We start from the raw sequence: 23,343 nt of genomic DNA, 5'->3' as shown, positions 1-23,343 counted from the left end.
CTCCGGTCGAGCCGGCCCATTCGTGCCGAAGCATGGTCTCTCTCTCCCACGTCTATCTCCATATATACTTTTATTCCCAGGCAATACTTTTTATCCCTGAGAAATGTACGGTTTCCGCGCGATAAACAAATTTTGGCGCAACGGAGTTGCAGGCGTCATTTAGTACCTATGGATATAATTTAAAAAATTAAAAGAAGATTGATAAAACTAAAGCCTTATTTTAGCCCATTTTTAAGTGGATAAACCGAAACAATTAAAATTCCTCCTCAGTTCAGAATTCCATTTTTCTCAAATCTAAAGTAATCCACATAATGCTAAGAGAGTTAGAGCAATATCTTCCCAGAGTATGCTGCCTTTGCCAGTCTAGTTTGAGATTTTCTAAATTCTAAGATATTAAAGAGAATTATTTCTTTGTTTCTGAGGTTTTTTGACAGAACTCAATATTTTATAGCATTGTAACTTGTACCTTTAGAAATAAAAAAAATACATAATAATGGAGCGAGACAGACAATAAAGGTCAATAGCCAATATTCCAGCACGACTGAGCGATGTATCAGCAATATATCTGTATCAGCAATCAGCATACCAAATTCAATCCACTTGTAAGTCTAAGGCCGTTTGTCCATCGTCGCCGTCAATGGGACATCACCGACAAAAGTTCAAATAAAATGCCACTTTATTACCTAGGCTATAGGGTTAATTTTGCTCTATGCCATAACAAAGCAAAATGAATCAGTAGACCAACGTTGACCAATAAAACCTATAGCCAGAGTAGACAGAACTAAGGAGTATCTCGACAAACTAAAATATACGCGAGTTGGGCGCTTTCATTAACATTTCGCCGGCAGGCCGTGCCTGGCAGTTAATCGGTAAAGACCACAGACTCACAGTAATTCCTCTGACGATTTTGTAGATTTTGTGTCGACGTTCAATGACTGTCAGGCAGCCTGCTGACCAGAGCCTGCAGGCGGACTGTTAATGTGTGGGACCCTATGATATTCTATTATAAAAAAAGGGTGGGACCCTTCGGCGCGCGCCGGCCGATATGACATACTACGTCATAAGTATTTTCGAGATCTCTTCTGAGTCGGCCTACTCGTTAGTTGTGAAGGCCTGACAAGCGGCAAGCGATTGTCGTAAACGCCAACGCCACAAAATGTGGCGTCGGCGTTGGCGAATTTGACATTAGTATTCGCTAGCGAAGCGATTTTATCTGATGTAGTAAGGGGGCAAACGAGCAAGCGGGTCACCTGATGTAAAGCAACTTTTATTTATTTATTTATTTAAAAACTTTATGCACATAAAAAGTACAAAGGTGGACTTAATGCCTAATGGCATTATCTACCAGTCAACCTTTGGGCGATACAGGAATAAAATTGTGTAGGTGCCAGTCAAGTTACAAAAAAAAAAAGGAAAAAGAAAGAAAAACTTATACTTACTTAACTTATCAAATACATAATTATTGCATATTATACTATACTTTAAATAAAATACATACCGTAAATAAATTATACATAATATTATATATACTTAACTATAAATATAATGTAATATATTATATATACAATATACTTATTATTAATAATTATAATATATATACAATATATAAATATAACCACATAATGATACGAAAACTAAGAGTCCGCCAACTGTTTCAAGTAAAAGTCACGCACCCTGCGCTTGAAAGTATCTCTGGTTTTTGACATCCTGATTTCCGGAGGAAGAGCATTCCAGAGAAGAACAGCCTGGATATTGAAAGAAGAGTGGACAGAACTAGACTTATGGGATGGGCAGCTTAAAAGCTGATTTGAAGTGGATCGGAGGTTTAAATCGTGTCTGTTGCAACGGTATTGAAAGTGAGGGGCGAGATATTCGGGAGGATTGGGATGATGCAGCAGTGAATATAACACACTTAGTGCCCGCACAGAGCGGCGCTGACGTACTGGTAACCAGTGTAGCTTGGAGCGATACAAGGAAACATGGTCGTATTTTCGAAGGTTGAATATGAATCGGAGGCAATTATTAAACAAACGGTCGAGTTTATTGAGCTTATCGGCACTAAGATCAAAACAGCACACGTCACCATAGTCAATTATAGGGAAGATGAGGGTCTGGACCAGCAAGGTCTTAATCGGAGTCGGAAGGAAACTTCCGTCGCCCATGGACACTCTCAGCATCAGAAGAGCTGCAGGTGCGTTGCCGGCCTTTTAAAAGGGAATATAGTTATAGGGGAGGGTAGGGAAGGGAATAGGGGAGGGTAGGGTAGGAAATAAGGGAAGGTGGGGTAGGGAAAAGGGAAGGGGATTGGGCCTCCAGTAAAGTCACTCCCTCGGCAAAAACACAGCGCAAGCGCTGTTTCACGCCGGTTTTCTGTGAGCCCGTGGTATTTCTCCAGTCGCTTGTTGATCGCTTGCCACTTGTCTACTAGGGCTGTTTACTCTGCTATAACCTAGGCCCTAGGTCATAAAGTGGCATATTATTTTTATTTTTGTCGGCGACGTCCCGGTGACGGTAGAGTTGGACAAAAGCCGTAAGTCACAGCTCGATTTAGCTTCAGAATTCAATTATTACTGTGCTATGTGCTTGGCTTAGCTTGGGTATTTGATTTAGTATAAACGGTGAGTGTTGTAGGGCGACTTTATTGCGCCTCCGTGGTCTAGTAGTTTAGAGTTAACAGTAGAGCTCGTGGATTCGATTCCCTCCAGTGGCAATACACTTCTGATGTTGCAAGTACCTATCGGTGACGGTCACTGATTTCCATCAGGTGATCCGTTTGGTAGTTTGCCCCCTAATTTCATAACAACAAATTGAAACAACAAACATGTTGTTTTCATGTTTGGTAAGGACAATGCAGGCTGATCACCTGATTGTCTAACAAGATGATCCTGTCGTTGGATGGGCATGTAAAAAGTTGCAGTTCCGCGCCTGATCTCTCGCCAGTCGTGTCGGTCTTCCGTCCCACTGGGTTATTACAGTAAGAAACTGGCACTATGAAAAATACTGTAAGGCTGCGTTTCCACCAGAGATGTGATCCTCGTAGAATATGTGTTTTTGAGAACCAAAAAATATGATATTGGATGCTATTGCTTAAAACACATTCCTCGCAACACATCTCTGGCGGAAACGCAGCCTTACACTTTGCTTAATGCGTTTGACTATCAAAGACAAAAAAATATATATATATCCACAGCCGAACATATAACCTCCTCCTTTTTGGACGTCGGTTGAAAACATTGGTTAACTTATTCATTGTGTAACATTTCTATTAAACTTCTCTAGTCACGTTGAGAATGAAATTTAAAGGTCGCATCATTAAAAAGAGGATTGAATAATAATATTGCGTCACGACACCGTCACGGTATTGGACGGAAGTTTTACTTTGACTCGTTTACTCTGAAGGCTTCAGTCTCAAAATCAGCGGGCAGCGGGCCGGAAGCGGCGGCGGCGCGTTCCAACTTCCAATGTATAGATTTATATGGATAAGCCGTCTAGTACGCCATGCACCCCTCCCCTCCCCCTGAAGCCTGACACGTGTACTTTGTACAGACGCGTTTTTTATTTGTAATTCTAAAATCCTCAATATAACTCAGACAAAACCACGTTACCCAGGTATTAAAATCATCACAGTAAATGTACCAACGGAATCACGAAGTTTGACTTGTTATCTCATTACCTTATTATACAAGATGACGCCCGCAATTCTGTTCTGCCAAAATTCGTTTGGGAACCGTACATTTTTCCGGCATAAAATAAACAAAGTCCTTTCCCGGGACTGAAAGTATCTCCATACCAAATTTTGACATCACACAATATTATGTATGTATTGTGTTTTACATGTGTTGTGTGGTGACAAAATAAAAATGTTCTTATTTATTTAAATTTCAAAAAAAAAAACGCTTCCGTGGTCTAGTGGTATAGAGCGCGGCTCTTGACTCGGAGGTCGTGGGTTCGGATGGGCATGTAAAAAGTCGGTCCTGCGCCTGATCTCTCGCCAGTCGTGTCGGTCTTCCGTCCCACTGGGTTATGAGACTTATGAGAGTAAAGGAATAGAGAGTGCTCTTGTGTACTGCGCACACACTTGGGCACTATAAAATTACTCCTGCGTAGCTGGCCCGGTTTCAATGAAACCGGCCACCGTCACCGAAACCGGTGTGGGAGCTATTATTATTATTTTACCAAATTTCAGGAAAATCGGCGTGAAGAGGTAATAAACATATTACACACGTTCGCATTCATAATATTAGTATGGATTCGCTGTGTAGCTTGCTACTATTACACAAACACAATCACGTTACACAGGAAGTAAAATCATCCTAACTCACGAAGAATCACGAAGTTTGACTTGTTATCTTATACCAAGATTACCTTTAACTCAAATTATGGAATTCCCAAAGGCGCTTGTTCCGAGCTATTTGTGGGAGAAATTTCCTCGAACGCTCTCCTTTTTACGGTTCTCTTTATGTTTTCCTATCTAGCTTTATGTGTGGCTGAAATTTATAAACTTGGGAACTATCGTTACGTTTTTGAGCGTCCTAGTTCTTTTGTCTGGTTAGTGGGTGTTCTGAACTAGCTCTAGCTTCGAGAAATTTCGTTTAAAGTGGATATAAACATTTTATTATACGTACAACTAGCTTCATAAAGTATTATACAGTTATATCCATATCCGTACTTATAGTCTTATATATAAAATTCTCGTGTCATAATGTTAGTCACCGTACTCCTCCGAAACGGCTTTACTGATTTTTACCAAATTTTATATGCATATTCAGTGGGTCTGAGAATCGGCTACTAGGTACTTTTTATATTGATAAGTGCATTTGTTGAATAAATAATAGAACTAGAGATTGACGGCGACCATTGTTTGTGCGACGGGATAACGATGGACGTTGCCATGGTGACATACTTATTTAGTCACTTCAATAAAATAATATGGGCGAAATACTTTATAATGCAAAACAACGCTTGCCGGGACAGCTAGTAATATTATAAATCCGAAAGTGTGTCTGTCTATTACTTCCTCACGCTTAAACCGCTCAAATTATGTTGCTGAAATTTGGTAAGGAGATACGTTAAGTCCCGAAAAAGGACACAAGATAGTTTTTGTTACCAAAAAATATAGGTTTCCCACGCGATAAATGAGTTTCAATGCAACAGAGTCGCAGGCGTGCTCTAGTATTTTTTTTATTTTAAAATACAATTTTATTTTGAAAAATTAACATTAAAAGTTAAAACCATAGTATTTTCTAAATAAAAATCTGTATTTCCTAGTTACCAAACTGCCAACGAATATCCGTTGATTTCCAAAAGAAATCTCTATTTTTCTTTGTAAACCTTGCCTTATATAAGCTGTAGTACCAATGTAACTACGGCGTAGCACTGCTACGGCGTAGTAGCTCTACGCGCTACGAGCATTGTAGAATTGCTACGCTCCTATACAACATCCATACTAATATTATAATAATACTCCCACACCGGTTTCGGTGACGCAGGAGTAATTTTATAGTGCCCAAGTGTGTGCGCAGTACACAACAGCACTCTCTATTCCTTTAATCTCATAACCCAGTGGGACGGAAGACCGACACGACTGGCAAGGGATCAGGCGCAGGACCGACTTTTTACATGCCCATCCGACGCATGTATCATCTTACTTGTCAGACAATCAGGTGATCAGCCTGCATTGTCCTAACCAAACTTGGAAATAACATGTTTCTAACGCGGGATTCGAACCCACGATCTCCGGAGTCGAGAGCGACGCTCTAACCACTAGACCACGGAGGCGTTATATTATATTATAATGCGAATACTAATATTATATTATAAATGCGAATGTGTATAAGCCTGTCTGTCTATCTGTTAACTCTTTATGCTTGAGCTGTTTAAACATAATATTACATCGATTTATGATGGTTATGGAGCTACTTTGAAAGACGGTATAGTTTTTGTTTGTACGGTACCAACGCGATAAACGATTATCTCTTCTTCTATACATATTATAAAACAAAGTCGTTTTTTTCCCTCATGTCCCTTTGTTCCCTTTAATCTTTAAAACTACGCAACGGATTTTGATGATTCTTTCAGTGTTAGATAGCCCATTTATCGAGGAAGGCTATAGACTATATTTTATCACGCTAAGACTAATAGGAGAATGTGGAAAAAACGGAGGAAATTATTTGAAAGGGCTTATCTTGCGAACTACTTGAGCTATTTCTATGTTATTTGGCACAGATAATAAGTAGACCACGTGAAGGATCATAGTCTATCGATTTTAATAATTTTTTCAGTGGCTTTATATTTTATACCCGTGCGACGCCGGGGCAATAAACACATTAATAACTTGAATGTTATTTGATAACATAAAAAAATCCGCCGTGGTAAAAAAAATGCCTGTTTGCCATCAATGTTTCTTTGACCACTGTAAATATAGTTTCCATGGCATAATTTTCTTCCTTGTTTTATCCAGCGCTTCTATAAATTAGTTCAGCTTAATTCAACCATTTTGATATTCTTTTAATTCTTATTATGAAATATAATAATGTGTATTCGATAAATATACAATTTTCTCGGATTGGGTTTTGATTGGCATGCTAAAATAAAATGTTATGATAATGACATTGGCGCTTCAGCCAAGTTATAATGCTACCAAGATATATTGTATCACCTGAGCACGGAAAATTACTTTTATGGCGGTCTCATAAACGGCGACGTCGTGGTTCGATTGCAAATTCTACTTTACAGCACTTTAAGGGCTTTTTGTAGCGATGCAGTCGCGATACTGTCGCATATTTGCATCCATTTTTGAAAGTAAAACTATCATAAGCTTCATGAAAAATAAGAAAAATATTACGAATTGAGCCTCCTCTTCGGGGTTATTTTTGATTGAGTGAAGTTTTCAATATTATGTTTCGAACCACAAATTGTCAAAGTACATTAAGTAAACAACTGTATTGTTTTGGCTTTTAAAAGTCACTATTTGTTTGTTTATTATTGATTCAAAGTCATGTAAATTAGGGACTACCTGGCCTTAAGCCCGGCGGCACATTATCCGAATTTCTTATCAGAAGGACGATCATACATTTCGACACGTCAGAATTCTGATAGTATAACAAAATGTATGAACAGAGTGCGATCCGGCGGGCGCTCGAATTTTTCTGATCAGAATTTTCGGATAATGTGCGGCCGGGCTAACCCCCGACGAAAAATACTTATAACACCTCTCATGCTATAAGTTTGACGTGTTAGTCTGTCTGTAAAGAAACATGGCCTTCGGTTTCACTGTGGACGATTTATACATAATTTTCTGAGCAAAGTAACCAACATTCAAAATCTTTATAACTGGACGCTGTTAAGCATTCGTGTGCTAACCCACACAAAAATTACCTACGTATTGAGTTATGAATGCAGTTATGTTCTTTAGATGATTTAGAACAAGACTGCATTCAAAATTTTACGACAAAAAAAATTGTGGGTTAGGACACTAATGCTTAACAGCGACCAACTAATAATATGTCTGCATGGTCACCTATGCATTCTCACGAGTGGAATGAACAGATCTGTATGTCGATGACCAACCATGTGCGGGTTTCCTCGCGATGTTTTCCTTCACCGTTCAAGCTTATTATGTACTAGCATGGGCGTAAATAAGGGGGGGGGGGGGATATAAGTTGTCCTTGGGGTCCCCCCCCCCCCATTACTATCCATCTTACTTGTCCAATCGACAATATAATATTATTATGTACCCACCGATCTTCATCGGCGAGGTACATGTATTTTGTTTCTATTTACAACATAATAATAATTATTATACTGTGGAGCGTGTCCGTAGGCCTTCATGGGCGAGTCTAACTCGCACTTGGCCGCTTTTTTACCCCCTAGGGACTTTAGGAACCCCCCCCCCCCCTTATCAAAGCTATATATACGCCCGTGTGTACTAGAGAACTAAAAATGTCTTATACACGCCTCCACTCGGGATCGAACCTGCACCCTTGCAAGTGGAAACTTAAGAACCACACACTAGGTTATAAGCTCTTGCTGAGCTTCGCACACCTCATATAATAATTGGAATCAGTAATATACGTATATGACAATTTACGGTAAGCTTTCGCAGAGCTTAATATACGGAACGACGAAGCGATCGAGTCAATTATATCTGCCTTGGGAGTTAAGTGGGAAATGGGATTCCGGGAAGAGGTGGGAATTTCGGAAAATGGGAATTCCGAAATCCGTAATATTGTGCTAACGTGATAACAATTTTCTGACATGGTAATTGGAAGCTTCTAATGTAAATGAAATTAGGTTACGAAGTAAGTGAGAAGCCACATTTTGCCGCAGCACTGTACACACGGAGCATGCGGCGCCGCACCGCAAACATTTTGCCGCAGCACTGTACACACGGAGCATGCGGCGCCGCACCGCAAACATTTTGCCGCAGCACTGTACACACGGAGCATGCAGCGCCGCACCGCAAACATTTTGCCGCAGCACTGTACACACGGAGCATGCGGCGCCGCACCGCGAACATTTTGCCGCAGCACTGTACACACGGAGCATGCGGCGCCGCAACGACACCGCTGACCGACCGGACCAAAACTTTCTCCCCCCTTGCGTCTCGCTCAATCGAAGCGCGGTGTGCCTGCGATGTGTGGCATATCATTGATTTTTATATGCAGGACGCCGCAGCGGCACCGCTCCGGCGCCGCGCTGCCGCCGCCCCGCACCGTGTGGCTTCTCCCTAACTTCTATTCAGTTTAATGCTAAGTACTCACATACGGTTTTGATCAATAGTTTTACCCCAAATCGAGTAATAATTACTGTGTGGACCGCAAAACTGACAGCTCGAAGGCTCGCATCGAGCCGCTCGAAGGATTGCTGGAACCGGATCGAACTCTAATCTAAAATCGTATGCTACCTTTTTGTTTCGTCGTGGACCGGAAAAAAATTTACCCTTCCTTTTAGATTAAGAGTAGTAAAAATATCCACAGCAGAACATTAAAACTCCTCTTCTTTTAAAATCGGTTAAAATAAAGGTTGTACATCAATTTTGAAATGTCAAGACCGCTTTACCCGGCGGCATGCAAGTGCGTGTGGCGTGCGTCCTGCCATGCGTATTTGCGTGCATATTGTACTTAGTATAAGATTGTAAAGTTAAGATTTTTTACCACGCAACCATAAATAGTACGGGAGCCCTAGAACAATTTTTCATTATTACTGTCAATCAAATTTTTTGTGAGTAGCTTCATTTTGATAAGGCGATCAACATTTTTACTAGCGAAAAATCTCGAAAGTGGTAGCTAACAGAGATAGAAAGGATTTCATACTTTGAAATGTTTGAATTGATGGTCCTAAAATATGGACTGTTTTATTTGTAGGACCATGTTACTCTTAAATTATATGACTATTAGGGCCTGTTTCACCACTTTCTGATAAAGTGCCTAATAGGATATTCACAACTTTTTTGACAGATTCTCCATAGTTGATCTGTCAAGTTAACTAGTGGATAGCCTTATCAGGAAGTGGTGAAACAGGCCCTTAGTCTATAAATATTCAATATACAAAAAATCAGCTCGTTAGGGTTCCGTTACAGGGTACTGTAATCAACAAGACTTGTTAATTACAGTACCCTTTTGTCTACTGAACCCTAAAACGGAACCCTAACAAGCAGATTTTTTGTATATTGATAGTTTAATAGTTATTTAATTTAAGAGTAACATTGTCCTACAAATAGAACATCCATTTGCTTGATAGTAATCAAAAAAACAATTTGTTCTATGGCTCCCGGACTATAAAGTAATACTTTAAAATAAAATGTTGTAGTAGTACTAATGTGAAGGTTTGTGAAGAAAGAAAGCGTTATTTTTTTTCTGAAATAAGGGGCCAAACGAGCAAACGGGTCACCTGATGGAAAGGAACTTCCGTCGCCCATGGACACTCGCAGCATCAGAAGAGCTGCAGGTGCGTTGCCGGCCTTTTAAAAGAGGGTAGGGTAATAGGGGAGGGTAGGGAAGCGAAGGGAAGGAAATAGGGGAGGATAGGGAAGGGAATTGGGCCTCCGGTATACTCACTCACTCGGCGAAACACAGCGCAAGCGCTGTTTCACGCCGGTTTTCTGTGAGAACGTGGTATTTCTCCGGTCGAGCCGGCCCATTCGTGCCGAAGCATGGCTCTCCCACGTTAAAAACGTACTCCGACGTTAATAACGTATTATTAACACTAAGTATTTTCCTAGGACTCAAAGTATACGAAATATCATCAAAATCGGCTCAGAGGTTTTTTTTTAATATTTCGTCCCCCTAACATTATCAGGGCTATTTATTTTCTATTTGTCTATAAATACATACAATTTGTCTAATCAGCCTTTGATGTAACAATTATGTTCACTAATTATAATTTGTACAAAATATGATAGATGTCCAATGTAATTTACACGATGTAATTAAAAAATACAATAAATGATTCCACTAATAAAAACAAAATATAAAATAAAATACAATTAAAATGTCAAATAATAAAACAACGGCACAAATATAAAACCAAGAGTACAGAGACTATCCTAATATCACAGTTTAAAATTAGAACCTAATTATTATTATCACACAAAATACTACCGTTACGCTTATTTAGTACACCCACGATTGTCCTGCAAAAAGCCAGGAAGATATCCTGCTTTTTACCCCCCAGGATGGATGGCAGATTCTCACCCGTTATCGATGTGCCCAATTTCTGCTCAATATCGTATCTATTGCTAGCAAAAATTGGGCACTCGAGTAGCAGGTGAGGAACCGTCTCCTCAACTCCTGGCTGACACAGGCAGGACGGATCCTCCTTCAGTTTGAATCTGTTCAAGTAGAAGGCGAATCCGCCGTGACCGGTTAGAATCTGTGTGGTGTGGTGTGTGATGTCTATTTTCTGTACTATTTTGTATGCAGCAGCAGCGTTTGGGAAAAAGAGCTTCGTGACTCCGGCCGTCCCTCCCACCTCGTATCTCCTGTTCCATTCCTCAATCGTATCCTCTCTCAAGATACGCTTGACGAATGAAACAGGACACAGATCGTAGTCAGGTTTCCTTCTCAATTTCAGCGCGGCCTCCTTGGCTAGTTCGTCAACCCTCTCATTCCCTCTCAACCCTGCGTGCGCCATAATCCAAAACAAGGAGACCTCCCTTTTTGTGAGTTTGCACTGCCAGGGGATGAGAGGAACTAAGGGTAACAGCCTGAAGAGCCGATCTGGAATCACTAAGGGTACCGACCTTTGCCATTCCACTCCTGCAGGCTATACTTACTGCTCTTTGGAGCGCTAGAAGTTCAGCCTGGTAGACGGTGCAATACGGCGACAAGGCAAGCTTGACGGCCTTTGTCTTGGCCTCACCCTTCCATACGGAGAGTGCGGCTCCGACTCGACACTCAATCTTGCTGCCGTCCGTATAGATCCTATGGATGTGGCTATCAATAACATCGGCATATGAGTCTTCATCTACCATCCCGAACCTCAGCTCTACCTGCTCTGCCGGATGTGGGTCCTCAATCGCCGAAGCCATTCGTTCCACCTCCCTGTCCCCCAATGCCACCTGCACGCACCCCTTGTCGGTATCCCTGCTCACTTCCACACCAGCATATCTTACATTCACACTCCTTCCACTCAAGTAGCTACTGATCACCCGCCTCAGGTTCTCCGGACACCCAACTTCAGCCAACCGAACCTTTATGGCCGGCCACCAATCACTATCGAAGGCCCCCTCTATGTCCAGTGATACCACAACAGAAATTTTCTTCTCCTCCCTCTTCTTTCTGATGTGGTTCACCAACCTATAGAGGGCGTCCCCGGCGCTCCTTTGGGGCATGAAGCCATACTGGTAGAACCTAAGTCGGAAGACCAGCATCTTCTCAAAGATTTTGCCGAGAACAGGAAGAAGGCCGATCGGTCAATAGGCTTTTGGTACCCGGTATGATTCCTTGCCCGGCTTTCTCAACACCACCACTGTCGCCTGCTTCCACTTTTCGGGAAAGTAACCGACAGTGAGGCACTTATTTAACAGGGCAAGGAACCATTCCGTGTTACAATCGACAGTGTGCTGGCAGATGTCGGACGTGAGAGTTTTTGGGGTTGAAGGACCTTATGGCTCTCTTCAACTCCTCGATGATGAAAGGAGGGTCGTCCGGGCCCGTCGGCGGTTCGGAGTACAAGGACTCCGCACGCCGGCGCGTCCGTCGATGTTCCTCACTTTCATCACTTTCCAGGTCCGCGGGGTAGAAGGTCTCCGCCAACAATTCTGCAGAGCTTCGGGCGTCGAGAGTCTCACCGCCCCTTGTTAGGGGCAGATCCTCATCCCTCCCTCCAACTCTGTTCAGCACCCTGTAGATGCCCTCCCAGACCCCCTCCCTATCCTGTTTTCGCCAAAACTCCTTCCAGCTCGTTACTTGAGCCTCTTTCACTGCCTTTTCATACTTCTCTTTCGCTTCCAGGTAAAGTCCAACCACGCGGTTTCTGCGATCAGGCGCTGCGTTCCTGATTCTGCGTTTCCTCGTAGCGACCTCCTTCTTCATCTGCGCGAGCTCATCATTCCACCACGACAAGGTGAATTTTTGTGTGTGTTTTTTGGTCGGCATAGTGTCTCTGCATGTCTGTGTTATGACTTTCGTGTATCTGTCTATTGCTTCATCTATTTGTTGTATGCTGTGTATTGAGTCCATCACTTGTAGAGTCAATTGTCTGTCTGACATCAGCTGGGTCAGTTTCTCACGAAACTGAGTCCAGTTTGCCTTCTGTGTGTTAAATATGCGTGTGGTACGTATTATGTTCGTGCCTGTGGATTTCTGTTGTCTGATGCCGAATGATATGCCGTTGTGGTCCGAGCTCGTCAGACTCTCCTCCACCTTCCAGTAGCCCACTCGGTCCAGCAGATCGTCGGAGCACGCTGTCACATCCACGTATAACATTTATTTCGAGCCCGATAAGCCTGTAGGGCCATACCTGGACCATCTTATGTGGATAGGAAGGGAGCTGGGATCTGATAAGATGGTTTTTGGAGGCGACGCGAACGCTAAAAGCCCATGGTGGGGTGGCGATAAGGAAGATCCACGAAGAAGGGAAGTGTCTGCTGTACTGGAAGCAATATAATAATAATAATATAATAATATCTATGGACGCTTCACACCACGTCAGTCTGGCCCCGTGCTAAGTACCTAAAGGACTTGTGTTACAGGTACCAGACAACGGAAATATATTTAATACTTTTATACTATACATATATTTAAGATTTTTATTATATCATACACATATTTAATACACATCCAGACCCGGGAACATTGAAAACTTTTTGTTCCGTCGGCGGGATTCGAACCCGCGACCCCCGGCTTGAGCTACCGACGCGCTCACCACTGAGCCACAGAGGTCGTCAAAAGCAATGAGTCTACATATACTCAACACCGGAGACACCCCAACTTTCGATACCGTCAGAGGGGGAAAAAGGTACTCCAGGCTCAGAGGTTTGAGTATGATGTAAGAGATAATTATAGGCAGCAAAAAGCCTTTTTTGCCCTTGTGTTGCTATTTAATAAATAATACTCGGTCTGCTGGAAAGCAGTGTGGCTAAGTCAGGCCGAATAGCCTTAAATCAGTGCTGATATAATATAGTTACAATCTCAGAAATTGTGTCGCTAAATGGTCATATTCTTTTGATTTTAAACCGTCAGCCTAGGTTCCGAAACAAAACCCAGTATACGTATAGATGTCATGAATATAGACAAGTGCTACCTACGAATAACAAAAACTAAGGAAGAGTAACCGTGTCAAATTTGTCCCGATTCTACAAAATGTGACCCGAATACATGCAAAAATTTTCTGTAATTATAGAAGTGTTGACAGTTATTGTCAACGGCTTTAATTTTAGTGTGCGAAAAGGAACCAAATTCAAAGCTATTGAAGTATGGGAGTTATGTTTCCCTAATTTTTATTATTCGTAGAGTGCTACGAATAATATAGTAGGACATGTGTGACGTATTTTAATAACATCCTAAGAAACTCATATACGCCTATGCACTGGCGTATATTTCGGAACGAATAGTATTTTTTTTTTTATGAAATAAGGGGGCAAACGAGCAAACGGGTCATTTGATGGAAAGCAACTTCCGTCGCCCATGGACACTCGCAGCATCAGAAGAGCTGCAAGTGCGCAACACAGCGCAAGCGCTGTTTAACGCCGGTTTTCTGTGAGAACGTGGTATTTATCCGGTCGAGCCGGCCCATTCGTGCCGAAGCATGGCTCTCCCACGTAAAAATTATTTTAATTACATCCTAAGAAACTCATATACGCCAATGCACTGGCGTATATTTCTGAACGAATAGTATGGCGTCGATTCTACACGTTATGAGCACTGGCAAACTAGGTTATTATAATACGTTATAAATCATACACACAGTGACACGAGAATTATAAATTATATTAGATTAAGTGCAAAATCTAGTGACGAAATTACTTGCTACTTTTTACAAATCCTTAAGATAAAAGTTTGTAATTAAATAGCGAGATCAGAAAATGGCAGACACTCTGAAAGTTTCTGAGTTGGACAAAGACATCAAAGTACAGAAATTCTGTTTAGTGAAAATTACAGAAAGTAAATAGCCGTGGAGCGCCGTGTTACACAAGAGATAGAGGGGTCTGGTAGACCCCACATTAAAAAAAGTGCCCTTTAGAGTGAAGCCAAACGAGCGTAATTTGTCAGTTGTGAGTCACAGAATTTCGGTCGCGTAAATATCTTTTCATACAAATCGTGACTCACAAAATTACGCTCGTGTGAATCAAACAGGACTTTTTTATGAAACTGAATGCAGCAGAATTTCTGTCAGCCGAAATTCTGCGACTCACAACTCACAAATTACGCTCGTTTGGCTTTTAAGGTGTACTGCCAAACTTTTTATACGGCGAACCTGTGGACGGACAGACAAACAGACACACTTTCGAATTTATAATATTAGTATGGCTGGATAGTTATAATGATATAATTAAAATAGCAATAACAAACCCCAAGGCTAGACAAATAGATCTACAATTTAATTTATAAGCCTATCAGGAGATCTTTTGATGACCTGAATCCTGAACTGAGAGTGTCTGGGCTAAAACTAGATTCTGAGACAATACCTCACTCTGTCTTAAATGATACGAAGCTTTGCTGGATCTATTTCTAGCTAAACAACGCCCTATATATATATATATATATAGCCCTCTCCACACACGCGGCGCGAATTGCGGCCGCGATTCACGGATGCTACGCGCCGTGTACACGACGCGAACAAATACGGAACTCTAAACTCACAATCTTCGCATTTACGTTCGCGCATTTGAGTAAAACAGACGTTGATGTCACTGTTGCTGCTGCTCTGTAATTGTGACTGCGAATAAAAGCGAGTGTGGACTATGGATGATGTTCGCGTTCGCGCTTCGCAAGCCCTTTGTTGCGGGCCCAAAAAAACGTCCCCGAACGTCGGATGCGGGCCCTACACTCGCGGCGCGAATTGTGGCCGCGATTCACGGATGCTACGCGCCGTGAACACGATGCGTACAAATACGCAGCCGCGAAGCGCAAACACGAAGCTGCGAAATCCTCCACCACCTCCACCACGGGGAAAGCCGGGAAGCGCGAACGCGAAGCCGTGAAACCCTCCACACTCGCGGTTCGTGCACTTCGCGGCCTTTCGCGTCGCGAGTGTGGAGCCAGCTTAATAAATTTCACAGAACTTGCAACCGTTGCTGAGCATCTAAACATACAGAACAAAAGATCGTCTCGTATACAATATACGATTATTTACTTTACTTCTTAAATATAATATGTTTTGTACCTGAGTTTTTATGATATAATATGTCGTTGAGTTCTATTACCCCTGTTATATCCTCGTAAAAGTCTACAAACACTCACGTATATTGCCCTATTATACAAGACAAAAGAGACGTTAAAGTAATATTACATATTACATACTTTGTATGAGTTTTCAACATCCATCCATACTCGACTTCGACCACCTCTGTGGTTCAGTTGGTGGGCTGTTGGTAGCTTCAGCCGGGGGACTCGGGTTCAAATCCCGCCGACGGAACAAAAAGTTTTCAAAGCTCCTGGGTCATGGATGTATATTGTATATTAAATATATGTATCATATAATAAAAATCTTAAATATATGTATAGTATAAAAGTATCAAATATATTTCCGTTGTCTGGTACCTGTAACACAAGTCCTTCAGGTACTTAGCACGGGGCCAGACTGACGTGGTGTGAAGCGTCCATAGATTAAAAAATGCAAAATTGTGTCTGTCTGTCTGTTGCCTTTTCACACTTAAAACACTGAACTGACTTTGTTGAAATTTGGTATGGAGAGGCTTTGAGTCCCGGGAAAGGACATGAGATACTTTTTATCCTGAAAAATGTACTGTTTCCGGGCGATAAACTAATTTTGATGTAACAGAGTTGGGCGTCTTCTATTATTACAATATTACGATAACGCCCGTATCTCCGTTGCTCACAAATTCGCTTATGACGCGGAAACCGTATATTTTTTTCTGGATAAAAAGAATCTCTTGTCCTAGACTCAAATTATTTTAATACCTAATTTCATCAAAATCGGTTCAGCGGTTTAAGCATTAAAAAATGTATGAATGATTGAATGAAATATTTATTTTTCCAAAACAAAATAACAAAATAGAACAATTACGCGATGACACTTATAGTAGCCCAAAAGGGCTGTGGCACAAGTGTCAAAAAATATTTAAATAATTTTAAAATTATCTTCATACATTATGTTCAGAGTTTAAATATGCAAATTTTCAGAAAATATGCCCTAAAATATGCGGTTTTTAACTCACTTAAAAATAAAAGCACTGTTTAAGGTATTAAGTAAACGCGCATTGTTCAAATACTTTAGCAAATAAATGCTAGTGGCGAAAATGTTAGCACATTTGAGTTTTTCCTGGAAAATACATTTCCCAGTGCACCGGGTGTCGGAAAATTTCCGGGAAAATACTGAAATACAATAGTTCTTATGAAATTACAACTCTTAAACACAATTCAATTGTAAAATGTAGTGAAAAATCTTTTACCTGATGTTGTTTATTAATCCATACTTCCTTACATATATAATAATAGTAATAATATCTATGGACGCTTCACACCACGTCAGTCTGGCCCCGTGCTAAGTACCTGAAGGACTTGTGTTACAGGTACCAGACAACGGAAATATATTTAATACTTTTATACTATACATATATTTAAGATTTTTATTATATCATACACATATTTAATACACATCCAGACCCGGGAACATTGAAAACTTTTTGTTCCGTCGGCGGGATTCGAACCCGCGACCCCCGGCTTGAGCTACCAACGCGCTCACCACTGAGCCACAGAGGTCGGTCAAAAACAAGTCGGACTGCAATCGATTAAAAAATATCGACAATCGAAAAAAAACAATCGATTTCGATGTTACAACACTACTCTCCAACCTTCTTACGGTTTTTCGATCAGCACGAGAACATGACGCGAGTTTCACAGTTTTTTACCCATCTCACAAAAGTGCTCAACGCCGCTAAAGAAGTTTTCACTTCTAAAACCTGAGGTTTGATAACAAAATGTTTGCCCAATATTAAAAACATCACAGACTTGACGTGGGAGAGCCATGCTTCGGCACGAATGGGCCGGCTCGACCGGAGAGATACCACGTCCTCACAGAAAACCGGCGTGAAACAGCGCTTCCGCTGTGTTTCGCCGAGTAAGTAAGTTTACCGGAGGCCCAATCCCCTACCCTTTTCCTTTCCCTACCCTCCCCTATTTAATTTCGTACCCTCCCCTATTCCCTTCCCTACCCTCCCCAATTACCCCTTAGAAGGCCGGCAACGCACCTGCAGCTCTTCTGATGCTGCGAGTGTCCATGGGCGACGGAAGTTGCTTTCCATCAGGTGACCCGTTTGCTCGTTTGCCCCCTTATTTCATAAAAAAAAGACCACTTGAAATATTCATTTCGTCAGCACCGAATCCTTCGGGCACAAATCCGACTCGCGCTTGACCGGCTAAGAAAACCTTCAATATTATTTATTATTTTACAACTCTTTTTGTTTAAAAAACAGCTCTAACAAAGTATTCGGGCACCAAATATTTTCAGATGCAAATCCTTTCCTTAAACGAAATTGGTTTTCAATCCTAGGGTTCAGATATTTTTATAAAAGAAAGTTTCTCATAAAGCTTAAGAGTTCAAATATTGTTATATTCTATCAGGAAATATTTCGAGTTTACTCGGTATAATGGGACTTTGAGTTTATTCGGTAAATAGATAAACATAGCTATATATCTTAATATTAATAACTCAGAGGTGACTGACTGACTGATATAGTCATCTATCAACGCACAGCCCAAACCACTGGACGGATCGGGCTGAAATTTGGCATGCAGGTAGATGTTATGACGTAGGCGTCCGCTAAAAAGGAGTTTGATAAATTCCACCCCTAACGGGATAAAATAGTGGGTGAAAGATTGTATATAATAATAGTACTTCTTAACGCGAGCAAAGCCGCGGGCAATATCTAGTAATCTAAAAAACATAATACGAAACATCTAGTTTAATAACAAGTATAATAATATAATGCCCGCCGTTGGACCAGAATTCGCTTTTCGCGCGGGAAACTTACATTTTTCCGGGCAAAATGACGATGTTGCATTTCTCATGGCAATAAGTCAAAAGTGTCACTTTCATACTAATTTCTCAGTAAACTCTATATTTAAGGAACACAATATGTACACCCTAAAGTATTATGTCTGTCCCACTGCTGGGCAAAGGCCTCCCCCAAAGTCTTCCAGTTATCTCGATCCAACGCAGCCGTAGGCCAACCTGGCTCGTATTTGTCTAGCTCATCGCGCCATCTTTTTCGAGGCCGGCCACGGCGCGGCGGCGTCGTCCATCATCTGGTACCTATACTATATATATACTATATATAATTATATATATATATATATATATATATATATATATATATATATATATATATATATATATATATATATATATATATATATATATATATATATATATATATACACACGTGGGAGAGCCATGCTTCGGCACGAATGGGCCGGCTTGACCGGAGAAATACCACGTTCTCACAGAAAACCGGCGTGAAACAGCGCTTGCGCTGTGTTTTGCCGAGTGAGTGAGTTTACCGGAGGCCCAATCCCCTACCCTATTCCCTTCCCTACCCTCCCCTATTCCCTTCCCTTCCCTATTACCCTATTCCCTCTTAAAAGGCCGGCAACGCACTTGCAGCTCTTCTGATGCTGCGAGTGTCCATGGGCGACGGAAGTTGCTTTCCATCAGGTGACCCGTTTGCTCGTTTGCCCCCTTATTTCATTAAAAAAAACACTCTGTGATGATCTTTGGCCAGCGGTCAGGATACATGCGGCTTATGTATGGGTTACATACTAAGTTTAAAAGTTATGTAGACTAATAGATTTATTAGTTTGCAGAAGTTTAAAACATACCACACTGGCAAAATTAGCGGAACATAGGTAAAAAGGTCCAAAACTTGAACTCAAGTGGGTCGGGCTGTCTGAAAGCCTTTTTTATAGCTTCTAAGCTCATTCAAGAAATAAAATATTGAACAAAACTGGCAAGTTGACAGGTTTTATAGCAATTATGCCCTAATAAGTGTTTTTCGATTATTGACGTTGTAAGTGTTCCTGATAAGAATGGCGTTTTAGCGGGGTGAAAGGTATGCTCAGCTCATTTGATTGTTTGGTTTTTGGAAGAACACATTGCTTAGATACAAAATTAGTGATTTCCCAGCATCTGCGACAGCTAGAGCTGTAACCACGATAGAGAAAGGTCACACCTACCGTTCGGTCAGTCAGGCCTTAGGTGTGTCGGCTTCCGTGGTTCAGCGTAACTTTCAACGCTTCAGAGAGACTGGATCTTACGTTCGGAGACGAGAACAAGGCAGATATCGGGTGACAATGGTTCAGGATGACCATTTTGTAAGGAAACAAAACTTAAAAAATCGACCTCAAACTGCTATGCAGACACGAAACCTGTCGGAACAGGTCCAAGATGAACGTGTAAGTGATTGTACAGTAAGAAGAAGACTCAAAGAAGTTAAATTAAACTTAAAAGTGATAGCAAGGGCACCAAAACTTGAGACAGGACACCGAAGAGCCAGGCTAAGATTTGCGCGTGAACATCAAAATTAGACAAGTGAGTGAAATCTTGTGCTGTACAGTGATGGGAGCAAATTCTGTGTACATTGTATTGACAGGCGATAAAGAATGTGGATAAATCATAAGGAAAGCTACAGGCCATCAAACTTACCGGAAACAGTGGCCTATGATGCAGGCTTCGTAATGGTTTGGAGTTGCATATGATTTGGAGCCCGCATGGAGCTGATGATTATAGATGATGGTACTTTGACAGTACAGTGCTATAGCACCGACATCCTGGAACTGCATGGTGTGCCTTTTACACAGTTTTATGTAGTAATTTCAATTTTATGTGCGTCCATAGAGTAAGAAAATCGGGCATTATTACCTAAACGATGCTGGCGTAGCCCAGGTGGAGAGGCCAGCGTGGTCTACAGATGTGGATCCGATTGAAGACGTGTGGCACATCAATGGGTGAACGGTACGAGTTAAAACTCCAGCTCCAAAATGTGTCCAGGAGCTCAAGTTGGCGATACTGGAGGAGTAGGAGAATATCCCACAGGAAATGATTGACAATTAAAATGCAAGCATGGATTGGCGTATCCAGGCCCTCTTGAGATCCATAGAAGGCATTACACGCTTTTAACATGGCATTTCTTTAATAAAAATGGAGAATTTATCTTAAAAACTTACTACTGAAATTTCAAAGATTTTCTTAATTTTTTGATTTTTGCTGATTTTTTTCTATTTTTCACGTTTTTATGTCCTAAATTTATATAAAATTTATTTTTTAATAATCAATTAGTAAATAAATAAATAAATATATAAAAATCAGTGAACAATTTAAAAAAAAATTAAAATTTTGTTATGTTCCTCTAATTTGGCCGGTGAGTTTAGTAATACAAAGTAATACAAGATACAGGTAATCACCTACTAAGACAAATTCAGCAAAGCCAGAAACTTCAAATGCTGAATGATAGGAATGTCTGAGAATCCTCAGGGAAGGGTTTTTGTACCCGGGTTTTACATTCGCGGGGAAAATGAAATTGTTGGGAGTCAAGAAAGTGTTGACCGTGATCTAGGGTTATCAACACTTGCAAATCGCATTATAATGCGACAACATAAAACATACAATGTAAAAAAATATGGGTTGGAGAAGGGTTTGTCTGTCTGTCTGCTTCACCAATTTTAGATCTTTTTTTTTTTGGTTTGAAAACTGATATGATCAATAGTTAACCGACAAAGGCCAAGGGCAAAGGCCTCCCCCAAAGTCTTTCAATCCTCTCGATCCAACATAACCGTAGGCCTGGCTCATCACACCACCATCGAGGCCGGCCACGGCGGCGTCGTCTGGTACCCATTCTGTGGTGATCTTTGCCCAGCGGTCAGGATGCATGCGGCTGTTATGGCCCGCCCAGTCCCATTTAATCCTTTAATTTTAATATTTTGTACAACCCTAGTCGCAGCTTTAGGGAAACAATACAAAACAATACATTGTTGTCGGCATACAACGCGCTATTATTCTGAAGATGTTTTGTCAAATTGAGGTTTGTTACAATGTAGGTTCAGCCACCGAAATAATGCGCCTTACTTAGTATTTCCTTACAACTGAACGTAATTTTAACTCCACTAGGGAGCAAAAATTCTGTTACCTTGCAAGTAGAGGTAATTTTGGCTCGACTATGGCGAAGCAAAAAGGGATGAAAACGATTTTGACCTGCAGGTGTTAGAGTGTATTATATATCCCCGTTTCCCGTATTCGCGTTTCCCGTAGTCCCACCTTCAGGAGCAGGAACACCGTTGGGTTTAGTGGGTAGTCCCGGGTGCGGACGTCCGCCCCGGGGAGTCCTACATACCTCGGTGGTCCTCCCCAGGCCCCGGGGATGCGTTAATACATTCCCCCAACGAAAAAAAAAAGGTGTAGAGTGTGTGTGCTCCCTCATCACTTCTAACATGGTTTCGTTTATTATCCAGTTTGTTAACGATCAAACTAAAAAATGGTATTCCTATGAGTTCGTTTGAAATAAAATAAGAGATTTTTGCTATTCGTAGTATGAGAATCATTTTGCAGATACAAAACGGTCTAAAGGCAGAATCGGGCAAATTCTGAACCATCATCAAAATCGGTATAGGCGTCATTACTTACTACTTAGCCCGCTATATCCAACGAATTTAATTTTAACCAAAATTAAAAGCTTTTATAGAATTGGAAAACTTCCCCCAAAAATAAAATATTTTTAAAATCACACGCAAAGTGAAGTAATAATTCTAATCCATAAAATTCTCAACTCGGATTTCACTCAAAACTTAGCTGTCCATAATCCCTATCCCGAAATTGAGGCGAAACGTAGAAAGTTGGTGAATTTTTTTCCGAAGTACCCACTTAAGTAGCATTCTCCCTTTAAGCGTAAGGGATTATACTTTTATCGTGTCTATATCCATACTTACTAATATTTTAATGCGAAAGTTTGTCTGTCTGTCTGTTCCCTCTTCACGCACAAACCGCTGAACCGCTTGAGCTGAGCCGAAATTATGTATTTATTGTATAATTGTATAATTTTAAGTTACAGCATTGTAAACTTTATTTTAAAAGATTAATATTTTTTTTCTCACTTTTTTTGGTAAATAAAGTGCGAGTTTGAATTTGAATTTTGATTTGAATTTGAATTGAGATACTTTGAGTTCCGGGAAAGGACATAGGATACTTTTAGCCCGGAAAAATGTACGGTTCCCGCGCGATAAACGAATTTTGGCAAACTAATTTTGGTTATACGTGGGAGAGCCATGCTTCGGCACGAATGGGCCGGCTCGACCGGATAAATACCACGTTCTCACAGAAAACCGGCGTGAAACAGCGCTTGCGCTGTTTCACGCCGAGTGAGTGAGTTTACCGGAGGCCCAATCCCCTACCCTATTCCCTTTCCTACCCTCCCCTATTCCCTTCCCTTCCCTACCCTCCCCTATTCCCTTCCCTTCCCTACCCTCCCCTATTACCCTATTCCCTCTTAAAAGGCCGGCAACGCACATGCAGCTCTTCTGATGCTGCGAGTGTCAATGGGCGACGGAAGTTGCTTTCCATCAGGTGACCCGTTTGCTCGTTTGTCCCCTTATTTCATAAAAAAAAAAAAAAAACGGAGTTGCAGGTGTCAGCTAGTGCTGTATAAAAATCTTTTTCACTACTGAAATA

At 41.2% G+C, this 23,343-nt stretch overlaps 1 long non-coding RNA gene across 1 annotated transcript; it reads right to left on the bottom strand.

Moving 5' to 3' along the window:
* Window positions 1-904: 904 nt before the first annotated feature.
* Window positions 905-23,020, bottom strand: LOC121737628. Its single transcript, XR_006037167.1, has 3 exons — window positions 23,010-23,020; window positions 14,357-14,366; window positions 905-990 (listed from the first exon to the last, which is right to left on the bottom strand). It is a non-coding gene; the product is annotated as an uncharacterized LOC121737628 (long non-coding RNA).
* Window positions 23,021-23,343: the final 323 nt, after the last annotated feature.

The sequence above is a fragment of the Aricia agestis genome, chromosome 21 (assembly GCF_905147365.1).
Source record: "Aricia agestis chromosome 21, ilAriAges1.1, whole genome shotgun sequence".
In the NCBI taxonomy this organism is placed as follows: domain Eukaryota; kingdom Metazoa; phylum Arthropoda; class Insecta; order Lepidoptera; family Lycaenidae; genus Aricia; species Aricia agestis.
The sequence above is the reverse complement of the archived record's forward strand: the minus strand, read 5'-3'. Positions and strand labels throughout refer to the sequence as shown.